Source organism: Danio rerio, chromosome 5 (genome assembly GCF_049306965.1).
Source record: "Danio rerio strain Tuebingen ecotype United States chromosome 5, GRCz12tu, whole genome shotgun sequence".
Taxonomy (NCBI): domain Eukaryota; kingdom Metazoa; phylum Chordata; class Actinopteri; order Cypriniformes; family Danionidae; genus Danio; species Danio rerio.
The window spans coordinates 56,740,860-56,756,368 of NC_133180.1; the positions used below are offsets into that span (position 1 = coordinate 56,740,860).

Below are 15,509 nucleotides of genomic sequence, written 5' to 3' on the forward strand. Positions count from 1 at the left end.
CATCCAGGTGGTCTCTCTGATGCATGGGTTTTCATGATGAAAGGGAATTGTAGAAGGAGGAATAGTCTTTTCTCAGCTTGACCCAAACGTGGCGACGGAAACAACAACTTGCCACATTCAAGCCCATCTGGTGCTTTTTTCCTGCACTGAGGAGTGGGAGTGTGGGTTTACAAATGCTGCTTTTGTTTAACACTTTTGAACTTCAAATATATTTATGCAAAACTGAAAAGGTGAAATGTTGTTAGCTTCATTTATGTCATGATTTATTAAAGCTAATATGCTATTAGACAGTTATGGTTGACTCACTGTTACTCCCTTATTATTATTATTATTAAACTTGTAATAAACTTTGAACTTTCACAGGCTTAAACCTGCATCGACAATTCGATTTGTTCACAGCTTAATCAGAGTAGATTCTGGTAATTGGTTTAGAATGTAGAACATCTCAGTCGTAAATCAGGACGATGATCATTTTATATGTGCACAACTCTTCTGGGGTGCGTTTCTAAAATGTATTGTGAGCCTCTTAAGATCTCAAGTTTAGTCTTTACAAGCATAGTTTAGAAATATGTATAGATTAAACAAACATTTGCAGCTCTTGACATATAACAACATATGAAATATAGGCTTAAATAGATTATGCCATAAAACCTGCAGTGACGACCGAGAACAAAAATATCAAAGCAGTCTTTGGATGCTATGTTATTTACAGCAATAATCGCACATTATTTTGATCTTGAAGTGTTTCATTTGCAGAAGTTCTCGCTTCATGTCATCAATGACGTTTTAAACAGTGTGCTTTTTGTGCGACACGGTTTGACTAGCTAGTTTGTTTCTTTAAAAATATCAGTGAGTTACGTCATTGTTCAGGAAACGCACCCCTGGTTTGGTGAATTCATTTTTGAATTCAGGTCTTTCAGCATATCTAGAAGACTTGTAGAACACAGGTTTCACTTCATGAAAGTCTGTTACTGTTCACTTTTTTTTTGCACAGTTGCACAAGAGTTGGAATTCTGAAAGTAATGTTGAGTTATACAATCTCTAGACTGACTCTCAGACTATTCAGGTCCATGTCAGAGTGCTTTTCTCTGTTCCTGCATGTCTCAGACTGACACTTTTTGAGATTCTTGAGCTGCTGCAGCAAAATTACCGGATTTCTGTCACTGAATTCTGAAAAAAGCTTTTTTTCACTAGCTTGTCCCCCACACCATTCCTCTCCATAATAATATATGTTCAACTGACAGCTTTTTATCACTTATCACTTTAAGTACATGTGTGAAAATGGGAGCTTGCTTTAAAAATTAAAATACGTTTTTCAATCTTCTAATAGGATCCTTTTAGGAAGAACAGTCTAAAACTGGAATTGATCTGCAATTGTTCTTTAAAGCCCTTTGGTCACATAATAGATGCAATCTGTTGCTAATGTTATTATTTGAAGAATAGTTTATCTAAAACATTGATCTTTGGAAAACATTTAGCATGTTCATTGTGTGTACACTGGGATCAAGGTCATGTTGTGATTTGTATTTGATTGCATTTTATTAGTATAAATTTCACTTTCATTTCCCATGCATACATGCTGCGAGAGAAAACATTGTTTGGCTGCCATAGCAATTAACCACTAGCTATTTGTAATGATAAGACTATAAATGACTTTCAAATGTGTCTCCTAATAACTTAACGAAGAGTCTTATGTTGTTGAAAGCTCACAATATTTATGTATGTCTTTGTATTTATTCAGGGCTTCCTGCTTAACATGTTTCACTTCCTAAGCAGTTTCTGTAAGACTCATATTTTAACCTTAAAGGTTTTAAAGTTCTGTAGGTTAATGTGAATTAAACTGAGGACGCACATAGTATTTCAAATCATGTCATGTCAGTTTCCATTGTTGTACAGTTGTTATTTGCATAACACGTTTTAAGAGACTGCTACATCTATGCAGAAGCATTATGAAGGTTGTCCAGCTTTCAAATGAAACGATGTAGTCTAATATTTTGTATTTTTCTTCATGTGATGTCTGATAAGCTGATAAGGTACTGTAGGTTTTTAATAAGCATCTCATTATGTATTTTATATTTATTTGTATTAAAAGCTGCATCAACCATAGTTGTTTTGTCAGTTGCCTACCACATTAAATAAAACTACTCTTGAAACAGTCCATCTCATATTTTGCTTTCATGTTCATTTTTAATTCATAACTTTTTTTATTTCCCAAAATCATTTCATATTATGGAAGTTAAGCCATTTAGGATCCTACTGTTCAAATGCTTTAAGTCAAGATATTCATTTATTTTATTTTTGACTTAGATTCTTTATTTATCTGGGGTCGCCACAGTGGAATGAACTGCCAACTTGTCCAGCATATGTTTTATGCAGCGGATGCCCTTTCAGCCGCAACCCATCACTTGGAACCATCCATACATATTCATTCACACACACTAACGGACAATTTAGCCTACTTAATTCACTTATAGCACATGTCTTGGGACTTGTGGGGGAAACCGGAGCACCTGGAGAAACGCACGCGAACACTGGGAGAACATGCAAATTCCACACAGAAATGCCAACTGACTCAGCCGAGGCTCGAACCAGCAACCTTCATGCTGTGAGGCGATTGCGCTACTCACTGCACCACCGTGACACACTCAAGCTATCTTAATGAAGAATAATTTAAGATAACTTGCTTTTACCAAAGATAATTAGATGTCCACAGAAAATAAAAGCGTTTTGTGTAAGGTTTCAAAGAGCTTGCAGAACGACAGTGGAAAATGAAACCATATCCGTGCTATCTGGGCCGGTTTGGAAAAGAATTGGAACGGTTCACCATATAAACGATTCAGCACGATAGTGGAAAAGCAGCTTAAGTTACAACCTTTTAAGTTCTTAAATGTTTGAGTGAAATAAATAAATAAACATAGTTTAATGTAATGAACATTTCCAATGCTTATTCATTTCTATTAAAAAAATGCTTTTTCTGAGTTAGAATAGCAAGTGTTTTCATTTATTGTGACTGGAAATGGGTATTTCACAAAACAACTAATTCCATAGCTATTCTGAAGTTATAATTGTGTGTAAATTTTAACTAATTTCAAATATTGCTACTTCCTTTTTAATCTGGCATGGATAGACATTTGCACCCATCTCATTCCACTGAAAGGGCTTTCTAACTATGCACTTCATGACAGCTATGTGCTCGCACCCCTTCTTCATGACAGCTATGTGCTCGCACCCCTTCTTGTTCTGATGTTTAGCCGAGTTCATCTAGTTCATTGAGAAATTAAGCAGCGTTCGGTGACGTTTGATTAGCGTTTGATATGGGAGGAGTCGGATTTGCCCACAAACTGACAGAAAGCAGACAGGCGATGAAGATGGTGGATCCAGACACACATCGGGCGGACCGTTAGATCGCAACAAACCGCAGTAAACGTAAGTGAGAGACGAGGCACGAGATTTCATTTCACGCCTTATGTTCAGTCGCTGAAAATGTTAGGTTAAACCGAACCGGGTATTGAATGTTTTTGTACCTCAGCGAGAGTCATTGAGGTTTGTTCAAAGTGACTGTTGTAATGTTTGTCGCTTTTCCTGCGGAAAACAGGCAGAATAGCAGGCTGTTTGTTTACACTGGAAGGACCATATGTTTCTATGGCGTGGAAAGTACATTTAGGTTTACCAACAAGAAATGCAATGAATACATAAATGGGAAGTGAAGTTAGTAGTTCTCAGTCAGTACGTACATGCAATGAAATTTTTTTATCCTAAATAATTGTTCCACATCATTTGTAATTAGAGCAATAAGCATCATATGGTGATTGACTGTTAGTTTAGAATATGGTGACTCCATACGTTCACCAAAATGCCTTTTCAGTGTAACTTTTTTCTGTACACCAGTAGATGGCGACAACTATGATTCACCAAAAGTTTGGCTGCGTTCAAGTCCAATTTTTTTACGCCCTTCACTTGCTAACTGCCCTCTGTATCTTATTGGGTGTCTGTCAATGATTTTGTTTATGCAAATGTCTCCTATTGGTGGAACATCTGAAGCGTTTAAATGGAATGCTTTAGGAATCACACTGTTGTGATGTCACTATCACTTATAGGTGCTGGAGTGGACATATGAAGCAGACTTGCTTCCTTGATTACTTGATGAAGTGGAACACACTTCAAAATTATGTTAGGGATTCCCCCGAGGGAAAAAGGGAAGGAAAGTGTCTGTCTAAAAGTGCTCTGGAAAACAGTCATTGAGAAGGGTCAGGCTGCAGACTGGGAGCAGATGCAAGATGAGCTGCATGCTTAACCCTGCCTCTCATAGGGACGTCACAAGCTTTATTGAGTGCATTGTGTATGAGATTATGTCAGAGACAGTCAGATACTATTGCAGATAATCTCCACTGTTCTATAAAGGCAAAACTATGACTGCATCTGAAAACTTATGCAGCTGATTTCCTGTTAAAGTACTTTTCTGTATTTTGAAACTTTATATGAAGGGTTGCAACAAACATAATCCAAGAGCATCCTCCCTGTACAGCCAAAACACCAGGGGATGCCGATTGCTCCTAAATCTGAAGGGCTGTTCAAATGAATATGCTAACTTATTTAGGCTTGAAAACACTTTGGAATGAATATATTTCCTATGACAACAGCACCTCACAAAATTGATTTTAGAGAGACTTACAAGAGAGCATAATGAGTTTTTTTTCCTATATAAGTCATAGTGTACACAACAATATCTGGGCTTGCTGCATCACAAATACTAAAATGGTAACAATTTATAAAAAAATGAACAACTTTCTGGCCATCGGATATTAGGCATGGACATATATATAGCGATCGTAGAGCACTTGGACCCGGAAGCCACTTTGCGTGACGTCACACTTAACAAGCGGATTAGCTTTGGGTAAGTCAATGCAACAGCATACTGCTTTAGCTTAGTTTACTGCTCATCAGAACTCAAAATATGTGAAAACAGATTAAAAACATATTTAGTGCCTCCCATAAGTGGCATAAAGTCTGTTAAATCTTTTATTAGTTTAATGTGTATATTGCTACGTTTTTGGTGTATGTCTGTTATTAGATGACAAGCAAAAGTTGAATAAGTTCTTAATGCACATTGATCATCATGTCATATCACTCCAAGGGCGTAGATTCGCTCTTGATATGGTGGGGACATACATCCCTAGAGCGCATGCATTGAACAGCACAAATTCTGTTTTTGCTCTTTTAAAAACATGATTGAAACTTAAAATCTTAAAGGGCCATGAAACCACCTTGTTTCAGCAGGGTTTTTTCCACACCTCTACTTTGGAAAAGTCAGGAAAGTGGGCGTGTCCAGCTCTGTTTAGGGGGGAGTGTCGGACGAGCAAAAGAGGCAAGGTCTGTAAAAATTTGCATAATAATGGGAGTGTCGGTTTGGGCATACGCTAATTTTCAGAGAGGCAAAACACACACACACACACACAGGGGAGAAAGATAGTGACTGTGCTTACATGGACACCAGTAATCAAATTATTTGACAAATTATTAAATGATGGACTTTAACTGAAGTTTGGCACTTTCATTCAGGAATTTCATTCATGCCTATTTTAAAGATAGAAATATCCGCTTTGCGCCATGTCGCATGGTCTAACAGGGTTAAGCTTAATCTCTTAATGAGTTATAGGTATTTTTTGAGAATAAACCACTCAGTCTCATCATCCATTTTCTTCAAGAGTCAGTTGCGTCACGCCATAGTGCATTTGCTATTTACATGGCGGACTTTGTAAGTGGGAAAACTGAATACTTCACTAGAAAGAAAACAGTTAAACAGAGCATCTACGGCCAAGAAAGAGCCTCCTCATTCTTTACTTTCACTCTTGTGGATAAGGAAATGTGTTGTACGCACAGATATCCATTAGCCTATACATAATTAATTTTGTTTATTAAGCGCAAATATTTTTTTCAAAACTATTTCTAAATTCACTTCTAATTTCCAGCAAATGAATAAATAACCAATAATAACGAAGTGTGCTCAAAAAACTGAGTTACTGTATATCCAAATACACATGGTATGCCCCATATGGTCTAAAACCTGACAGATGGCCAAATATAAGCTTGTTTTTATAAAACAAATATAAATATGCATATAATAAATAATACTTCTAATAATAATAACATTATACAAAGCAAATTGTCATGAATAAACTGAAAAAGCCCCCTGAGATGAAGAAGGCATGGAGGGGGTGGTTCTTATATAGGGGTGTCACGATTTCGCTTTTTAATCGAAATCGATCGAAATTTATGCTCAATTTGATTATCGAATCAAAAAATAGAATCGTCGATGCTGCCACGCACCCATGTCACGTCAGCTTGGCTTGCCAAGCGGGAAAAAAACAGGCTCAGAAGCAGGAGAGCTGTCGACAGAACTTAAACCCTCTCCTCTTTCAATGAAGTTGCCGGTGTGTAAGCATTTTGGATTTCCAGTGAGTTATGTTGACAACGTTCATGTTGTCGACAAAAAAAAAACACAGTTTTGCAAGCTCTGCTATGTACGTATTACGTACGGTTCGTCCGATAGACAGCACCGGCATAGCGATCTTTCGCCCACCCCCGTTGCAAATCCGGTCGCGAAAAGTACACACTCAGGCCCTGTTTACACTGTCTTTGTTATTAAATGGCATTTTAGAACGACAACGATTTGACATACACAGTGGCGTGTAGCATTTCTGAGCAGCCCTCCTTCCTCTCTACCTCTGAAAAAAGATACTGTTGGCTGGTTCCTGTTGGTTGTGCGTCTTTTTTACCGACGCCATTATAGCGACACAGATCACTGCCTATTCACAAGTCCCGCAGAAAAAGTGATTGACAGGTGGTAATTATGTGTGTATCTTGCCTTTATTCATTTACTGTATGATTTGTTTATGGGTAAAACAAAGACCATCCAGGTCAGGTAGTTTAAAAGGTAGGCTACAAATAATTAATTGGTCATTAATTAATTTTTTATTTATAATCGAAAATCGAATCGAATCGTGCCTTTAGAATCGAAAATGTAATCGAATCGAGGATTTGGAGGATCGTGACACCCTTATTCTTATATTTATGTAGGCTAGACAATAACATTTTTTTGTAATATTTTAATCCTTTAATTCTTTTTCATTTGTAAAGATATTTCAGATTGCTGTACATCCTGTGTGTATTAAGCAATATTTAAGCGAGGCCAAACTAACACGCTCTGCACTGGACTTTAGACCTGTTTTGATCTGGTCTATTGTGCAGTCTGTTGAAGTTCCTCAAAATAACAATGCGCCAGCAATGCGCCTCAACACGTCTCCTTTTTTAGACCAGGCGCACATATAGGCACAAATGCATTTGCTATTTAAACAGTGTAGTGTAAAACGTCAAAACTCTTGCGCCGAGCTGAAACTAGCAAACAACAATTGCATTGTGCCTTGCGCTGGGTGTATAGGGCCCTAAAGTTTTTTTAATTATCCACGAGTCAATGTCGAGTCAAGTCTGAAATCTATTAAAATGTGATTTGAGCGCTCAACTAATTCGTTTTGTCAGGTAATATAATTTAGCATATATTTTATTCACAATCCAAGAAGCGATTATGGACAGATAGCTTACTAGCTTCTTATACAAACTTCTTTTCCTCTTCAGTTGTCATTAAACAAGGCATCTACTCAATTTCTTCAAATATTCAAGAATGACTATTTTACACACTCTGTGAGTACTAGAGACATCAGCTGTGGGAACCGTAAAGCTCAATCATTCATTCGTTCATTCATTTTTTTCAGCTTAGTCCCTTCAACAATCTGGTGTCACCACAGTGGAATGAACCGCCAACTTATTCAGCATAAGTTTAAAGCAGCGGATACCCTTTCAGCTGCAACCCATCACTGAGAAACATCCATACTCATTCAAACACATACACTATGGTCAATTTAGCTTACCTAATTCATCTATAGTGCATGCCATTGGACTTGTGGGGGAAACCGGAGCACCCGAAGGAAACCCATGCCAACACAGGGAGAACATGCAAACTCCACAAAGAAATGCCAACTGATAAACTGATCTAGCTGAGGCTCGAACCAGCGACCTTCTTGCTGTGAGGCGATCATGCTACCCACGGCACCACTGTTACGCCAGAGAAAGCTCATAATATTAATATTATACACCATTCATCAAAATTAAGTAAAAACAGAGCTTTTCATAATAGTTTTTTTGTACTCAGCCACATAACGTCTATGTATCAGAGAACAAATGAAATAGAATGCATCAATATATTATGGCATCTTTCATGTACATCAAAATACAGAGGGCTTTGGTGATAACTATATTGTAAAAATGCTGTTTCCACATAATTCCTTCATATTGTCCCAACACAAACTAATTTAGTTAACTTTTTTTTTTTACAAATTTAAGTAGTTTGAACATAAAACAAATAAGATGTCTTAAAAAACCTTCTAAAAAACTTAATAATTGTGATGTTTCAACTCATTTTAAATGAGTAGTTTAAACAAGCAGCAAAAGTAGTTTTATGAGTACACAATATTAACTTCTCACTAGAAATGAAATCAAAGTAGAAAAAAATGACACCCATGCAAAGCTTCCAGATGCCGTCTTTATTTTTAGCTAAACTGTCAGAAACGAAATGCATGATTTGCCTTTGATGCCTCTATACTGAATTTATATATATAAATGCAGTTGAAGTTGAATTATTAGCCCCCCTTTGAATTTTTTATTATTTTTTTATTTGCCAAATGTTGAACAGAGCAAGGACATTTACACAGTATGTCTGATAATATTTTTTCTTCTGGAGAAAGTCTTATTTTTTTTATTTCAGCTTGAATCAAAGCTGTTTTTTTATTTTTTGAAACCCATTTTAAAGTCAAAATTATTAGCACCTTTAAGTTATATTTTGTTTCGATAGTCTACAGAACAAACTATCATTATACAATAACCTGCCTAATTACCCTAACCTGCCTAGTTAAATGTCACTTTAAGCTGTATAGAAGTGTCTTGGAAATATCTAGTAAAATATTAATTACTGTCATCATGGCAAAGATAAAATAAATCAGTTATTAGAAATGAGTTATTAAAACTATTATGTGTTGAAAAAAATCTCTTCATTTAACAGAAATTTCAACTGTATTTATATCAGATTAAGGTTTGATGCTTTAAAAATGAAATGCCATCTTGGTGTGTTCACACTTTAGGAGGTTTAATTCGACTAATACAAACTCAGGTGGCACTGTCCTACACTGTAAAACCCAACAGTCAACTTTATCAAATGAAATGAGTGTAGTTAGCTCAAAATTGACTAAACGTTAATTCTACTCATTTGGAAAGAGTTTTGAACTCAGTTTTGAAGATAATGAGTTAATTAAATACCCCATTACTTCAACATAAATGGAGTAAGTTCACAGTACTTCTATAGTTTAGTTTTTTAAACTCAAATGGTTTGTACTGTAGCAATCGGTTTCCTCAAGCGGTTTGAGTTGCCTTAACTTGTTGGGTTTTACAGTACTCTCGTTGGTTCAGAGTTCTCTTCACTTATTGGGTTTTGCTGTGCTCAAATGTCTTTATTTATTACAATGGATTAAGTTCACAGTACTCATTAGGATTAGTTTTTAAACTTAAATAGTTTGTTGCAATCGGTTTCTTCAAATGGTTTGAGTTACCCACTTGTTGGGTTTTAGCAGTTGAAAACTATTGTGCACCAAATAACAGAACATGATCACTGAAATGATCTATTAAGGATCTATGTCTAAGTAATCTCTGGCAAAGTTTCATGGAAAATAAATGCAAAATGGATCAAAGACATCTACTTACATACTGTAAGCACAAAAATTCCTGATTTTCCTTGTCAAACTCATCTCAAATTCTGGTGGTGTTTAGCCTTTAGTACACATTTTTCAAAGATCTTCATGTGTTATTTGCTGATCATGTAACAAGCACATTCTGGATGTTCTGCCCTAAAATGCCATTAAAGGCTGTTATTATGATAATTATTTGTGTTTTAACCAAGTATAGAAAAACAGTTTGTTTATTAAGACTATGCTATATAGGCTTAAATGATTCTGCATATAGGCGATTTTTAGATGTGCCAGCTACCATTGTGGGTGGGCTACGCCAATGTTTTCAGGAAAGTAATGTGAAATGATGTGTTATGTTGTTTTTGTACTTTAAAAAATAAATTTTCCCCGACATTGATTATTACACATAAAACTCTGACTATGTTGACTGTCATAGTCAGCAGACTGTAGCATTAACATTTGGGTAACACTTTACAATAAGGTTCATTAGTTAATGCATTTACTAACATTAACTAATCATAACCAACACTTGTAGAGCATTCATTAATCATAATCAAACATTTACTAATGCATTATTAACATCCAAGTCCATGCTTGTTAACATTAGTTAATGCACCATGAGTTAACATAAACTTACAATGAACCACTGTATTTTCATTAACTAACGTTTATTAACATGAATAACTACTGTAGTAAATGTATTGTTCATTGTTTGTTCATGTTAGTAAATGCATTACTTAACATCAATTAATGAACCTTATTGTAAAGTGTGACCAACATTTGTAATGCAATGCAAACCGACTACAATCTTAAACTACGTGTGGCTAAAAGCACAGTGGACACAAAAGAAGAAAAAGTGTCCAAACAAATTTTCATTAATAAGCTAAAGTTTGCTTTGCTACATGTCTTTGGTTTTGGGGCTTTTCCCTTTAGAGCTCAAGAAAGTCGTATTTAAAGATTTAGATTACTAAAACATAATGTGAATTACTCACCCTTATGTCATCCACTAGTCTAGAGATAATCTAGAAAAGGAACCAAAAAGACATTTAATGATTCTTCAGTGGTTCAAGTGCAATAATAGTGCAAAACATTCTCTCCACTGATGGTTTAGAGTGCACAATTATACACACACACACACACACACACACACACACACACACACACACACACACACACACACCCTGAAGTGTGGACAATGTCTTTCTTAATTTCATGGTTTTATTGCTTTTTTATTTTATAAAATATCCAACTTTGTGTTCCAAAGATTGGAATGACAGGAGAGTTATTAATAAATGACTTTATGAATTCTTGGGTTAAATAATCCTTTATCAACACAGGAAGGGTGCTAGCTTATTCACCAAACACTTGTATATGTGTTCTTTGGTTGATGCAACTTGTATTAATTTTTGCACATGTGCCTTTATAAACATTATAAGTCACACACCTGACTGTGAGTACATTCATATCCATATGCTGAGGCTGTGGATAATATAATTATAAGTGGATTAAATGTTATAATGTTGTAAAAAGTGTTCAGTTTCATGGACAGACTGATCATTTCACTTTACAACAGCGGCGTAGTGCAAACTGCATTTATATATTTTCTTTCACAAGCTTCTTATGAACAGTGTTGATTTTTATTTTAGAATTTATGATTTTAAATTTTAAGTTTAGAAGGCCTGTCCTGGTTTATAGTGGTGGAACAGCTTGATTAAATGAATCAAAATGAAACTGCACTGGCACGATAGATGAAACAGTTTAAATTAGGCTAAGCTACTGTTTTATTTTTGTCATAGATTTAACAATAAGACATTACTCCTCGTTTGTTTTGGCCGCTGAATGGAAGTGGTCTTATAATGCAACTAATTTCTCCTTAAACGTAATTCATTTTTCTGGTTTATTTTGTTGATAACTGAGTGACAAAAATGTTTTAAAATTAAGATACAAATTATACCAAATGAATTTCGTTCTAAGAAGACAACATTTTTCAATAGAAATATGAAATTGTAAAAATAATGAATAGCCTTATGATAAACTGCTGATTTGAAAAAGATAGATAAAACCTATTTTAGAAATACAATAGATTATCTTGTGAGAGAGCAAATGGATATGCTTTGATACACCGTTTGTCACACTTTTTATTTGAAAATATGGTTTTGTTAACACATCGAACTACAGAACTCGAATGGACATTGTCGTTCCATCATATTTTCACATCATATTTACACTGTAAAATAACGCCCATTAAATTATAAGCATTTACCGTAAAATAACATACAATAAATTACTAATTTAAATTTAAATGTCAGGTTTCATTTACATTTAGTCATTTAGCAGACGCTTTTATCCAAAGCGACTTACAAATGAGGACAAGGAAGCAATTTACACCACTAAGAGCAACAATGAATAAGTACTAAAGGCAAGTTTCAGGTCTGTAAAGTCTAAGAAGGGAAGTGTTAGTAATTTTTTTTTTTTTTTTTTTTTTTGTACAGTTAGTGTAATATTCAAATAGGCAATTGTAGATTAGGAAGTGAAGTGGAGACTAAATAGTTGAGTTTTTAGTCGTTTCTTGAAAAATAGCGAGTGACTCTGCTGTTCTGATGCAGTTAGGGAGTTCATTCCACCAACTGGGCAGATTGAGCGTGAGCGTTCGCGAAAGTGATTTTTTTCCTCTTTGGGATGGAACCACGAGGCGACGTTCATTCACAGAACGCAAGTTTCTGGAGGGCACATAGATCTGCAGAAGTGAGTGCAGATAAGAAGGTGCTAGGCCAGAAGTCACTTTGTAGGCAAACATCAGAGTTTTGAATTTGATGCGAGCAGCAACTGGCAGCCAGTGCAAACGGACTAGCAGCGGAGTGACATGTGCTCGTTTAGGTTCATTGAAGACAACTCGTGCTGCTGCATTCTGGAGCAGTTGAAGAGGCTTGATAGAGTTAGCTGGAAGCCCAGCTAGTAGAGAGTTGCAGTAATCCAGTTTGGAGAGAACAAGAGCTTGAACAAGGAGTTGAGCTGCATGTTCAGATAAGAAGGGTCGGATCTTTCTGATGTTATAGAGTGCAAATCTGCACGATTGAGCAGTTCTAGAAATGTGGTCAGAGAAGTTTAGTTGGTCATCAATCGTTACTCCAAGGCTTTTCACCATTTTGGATGCAGTAATGGTTGCCCCATCCATCTGGATTGAAAAGTTATGGTGTAGAGTCGGGTTGGCAGAAACTACAAGCATTTCCGTTTTTGCGAGGTTCAGCTGAAGATGATGATCTTTCATCCAGTGTGAAATATCCAACAGGCAGGCTGAGATACGAGCTGGAACCGAGGGATCATCAGGATGAAAAGAGAGGTATAGCTGGGTATCATCAGCATAGCAGTGGTAGGAGAATCCATGTCTCTGGATGACTGGTCCTAGAGATGATGTGTAGATGGAGAAGAGAAGTGGCCCAAGAACAGAGCCTTGAGGTACCCCAGTGTTTAGATGCTGTAGGTTGGACACCTCTCCCCTCCAAGACACCCTGAATGACCTGTCAGAGAGGTAAGATCTGAACCATTGTATAACAGTGCCCGCAACGCCCAGTGACTCAAGCGTAGATAGCAGGATCTGGTGGTTGACAGTGTCAAAAGCAGCTGACAAGTCCAGCAAAATGAGGACTGATGATTTAGAGTCTGCTTTAGCCAGTCTGAGATCCTCCACGACCGAGAGCAGGGCAGTCTCAGTTGAGTGGCCTTTCTTAAAGCCGGATTGCTTGTTGTCCATGAGATTGTTTTGAGTAAGAAAGTCCAGGACTTGATTGAACACTACTTTCTCCAGAATCTTGGCCATGAATGGAAGCAGGGATACTGGTCTGTAGTTTTCAAGTAGCGTATGGTCCAGGTTGGGTTTCTTTAGCAGTGGGGTTACCCTAGCCTGCTTAAATGTAGTGGGGAATAAACCAGAGTCAAGAGATGTGTTAATTATGTGAGTCAGTGTTGGTATGACTGCAGGAGAGATGGCTTGCAAGAGATGAGAGGGAATGGGATCGAGTGGACAGGTGGTTGCATGGCTAGATAGCACAAGTTTGGACACCTCAGACTCAGAGAGCTGAGAAAAAGAGGTGAGTGTGTGTGGTGTTGGTGTTGTATCTTGCGTGTTTGTTGTAGGTGCAGCAAATTGAGCACTGATTTTTGCAGTTTTGGTGCAGAAGAATGTAGCAAAGTCATCAGTAGTAAGTGTGGAGGATGCGGGTGGAGGAGGAGGATAGAGGAGGGAGGAAAATGTTTTAAAAAGTAGGCGAGGATTAGTGGCATTGTTGATTTTCAGACGGTAATACGTCTGCTTTGTGTATGTAACTTACTGTCTGTTGTTTTACAATAGATGTCTGTAATTTAAAAAAAACAAAATGTTTACATTTTTTTTTACAGTGTAGTCTGTATTCAAAGCTTCTATTGAGATATTATAATTAAACATTAAATGCCTGTCATCATATTTTAATTAATGACAGTTCCTGCCAGTTCACCTCTTTCACTTCACAATCGGGAGAGCATGTTTTTTTTTTCCATCCCCAAAACTTAAATCTGTTTTGAAAGACATGGCTGAAGTAAAGTTATGTATTTTTTCTAACATAAAGTTATGATTAGCAGAAAGTTGTTGGGCAACAGAGGCGGGCATATTCAAATGCACAGGGAAAGTAAGACGCTAAAATGTGTTAATTGTGACTGCTGGTGTTCAAAGTAGAAGTGACTTTATGAACCACCAATGCAGTTTCAAATGCTAATCATCTGTTTCAATGAGAATGTTACACTCTAAATGTTGAGTTATTTATTTAAATAATAGTTGAGTTAAAAATATTTTGTGCATTGTTGGGTTATTTTTAATCTTTATTGCGCATTTATTAATACCTCAACCAGTTGGGTTAAAAACTTTGAATTTCAACAGTCAACTGATTTAACTGACACAGAATAGCTGTATGCGTACACAATGTTGTTTTCACGTTATAAAGTTTATTTAAGCTCTAACACAATAATGTTGTTTTTTTATCAAATGATGTCTCTGTGTCGTGTTTTTTATATTTGTTTCACCAGGACTAGATACAAACGCGCATTTCATAGCTGATCTATATTTAACGGATAAAAACGATTAAGTGTCTGGAACTTAAATGGAAATAAAGTATTTTCAATATTTTTGAATACTGTATGTTATTTATTTACACAGCCATAATTGAATGCTTTATGAATAGCCAAATTAATAGTAGTACTAGTAATAGTAGTAATACCAGAATATATCTAGATGGCTTGAGCTGTCTCATTTACCATTGAATGCCAAGAAAAGTTTCTATGTGCTTCTCTATAAGAAATAGGCCTGTATGGAATACATTTAAGGTGCTGATTAAAATTAAACTTATTAAATGAGTGAATGAATTTAAGTATCTTGGCATAACTCTAGACATTAATTTAAATTTTGATAGTCATGTTAAAAATATAAGTAAGAAAGTTAAGCCAAGTCTAAACCGTTTTCGTTTTATTAGGTTTTTAACATATCAAACTGCAAAATTATACATGTACACAATGATATTCTCTCACTTGATCTATTGCATTACATCATCACGAGCCTCTTTAACTAAATTGAAGCCTATTGACTCAATATAAAAACAAGCAGATAAAATTATAGACTTAAAGCATATGCAATGGCATTATTGTGAAGTTTTATGTAAACATAACCTTTTTAGTTTTGATATTTTATTAAAT

At 36.0% G+C, this 15,509-nt stretch overlaps 1 protein-coding gene across 5 annotated transcripts in view; it reads left to right on the plus strand.

Annotated features, from left to right (window-relative positions):
* Positions 1-3,338: 3,338 nt before the first annotated feature.
* The window catches only part of apba1a (amyloid beta (A4) precursor protein-binding, family A, member 1a), a 104,961-nt gene continuing 92,790 nt past the window's right edge, over positions 3,339-15,509 (plus strand). For all 5 annotated transcript variants that reach the window (XR_012406356.1, XM_001343336.7, XM_068221523.2 and 2 more), the window contains exon 1: positions 3,339-3,426. The gene's annotated coding sequence lies outside the window, so the exon portion shown is untranslated. The remainder of the gene's footprint in view (positions 3,427-15,509) is intronic.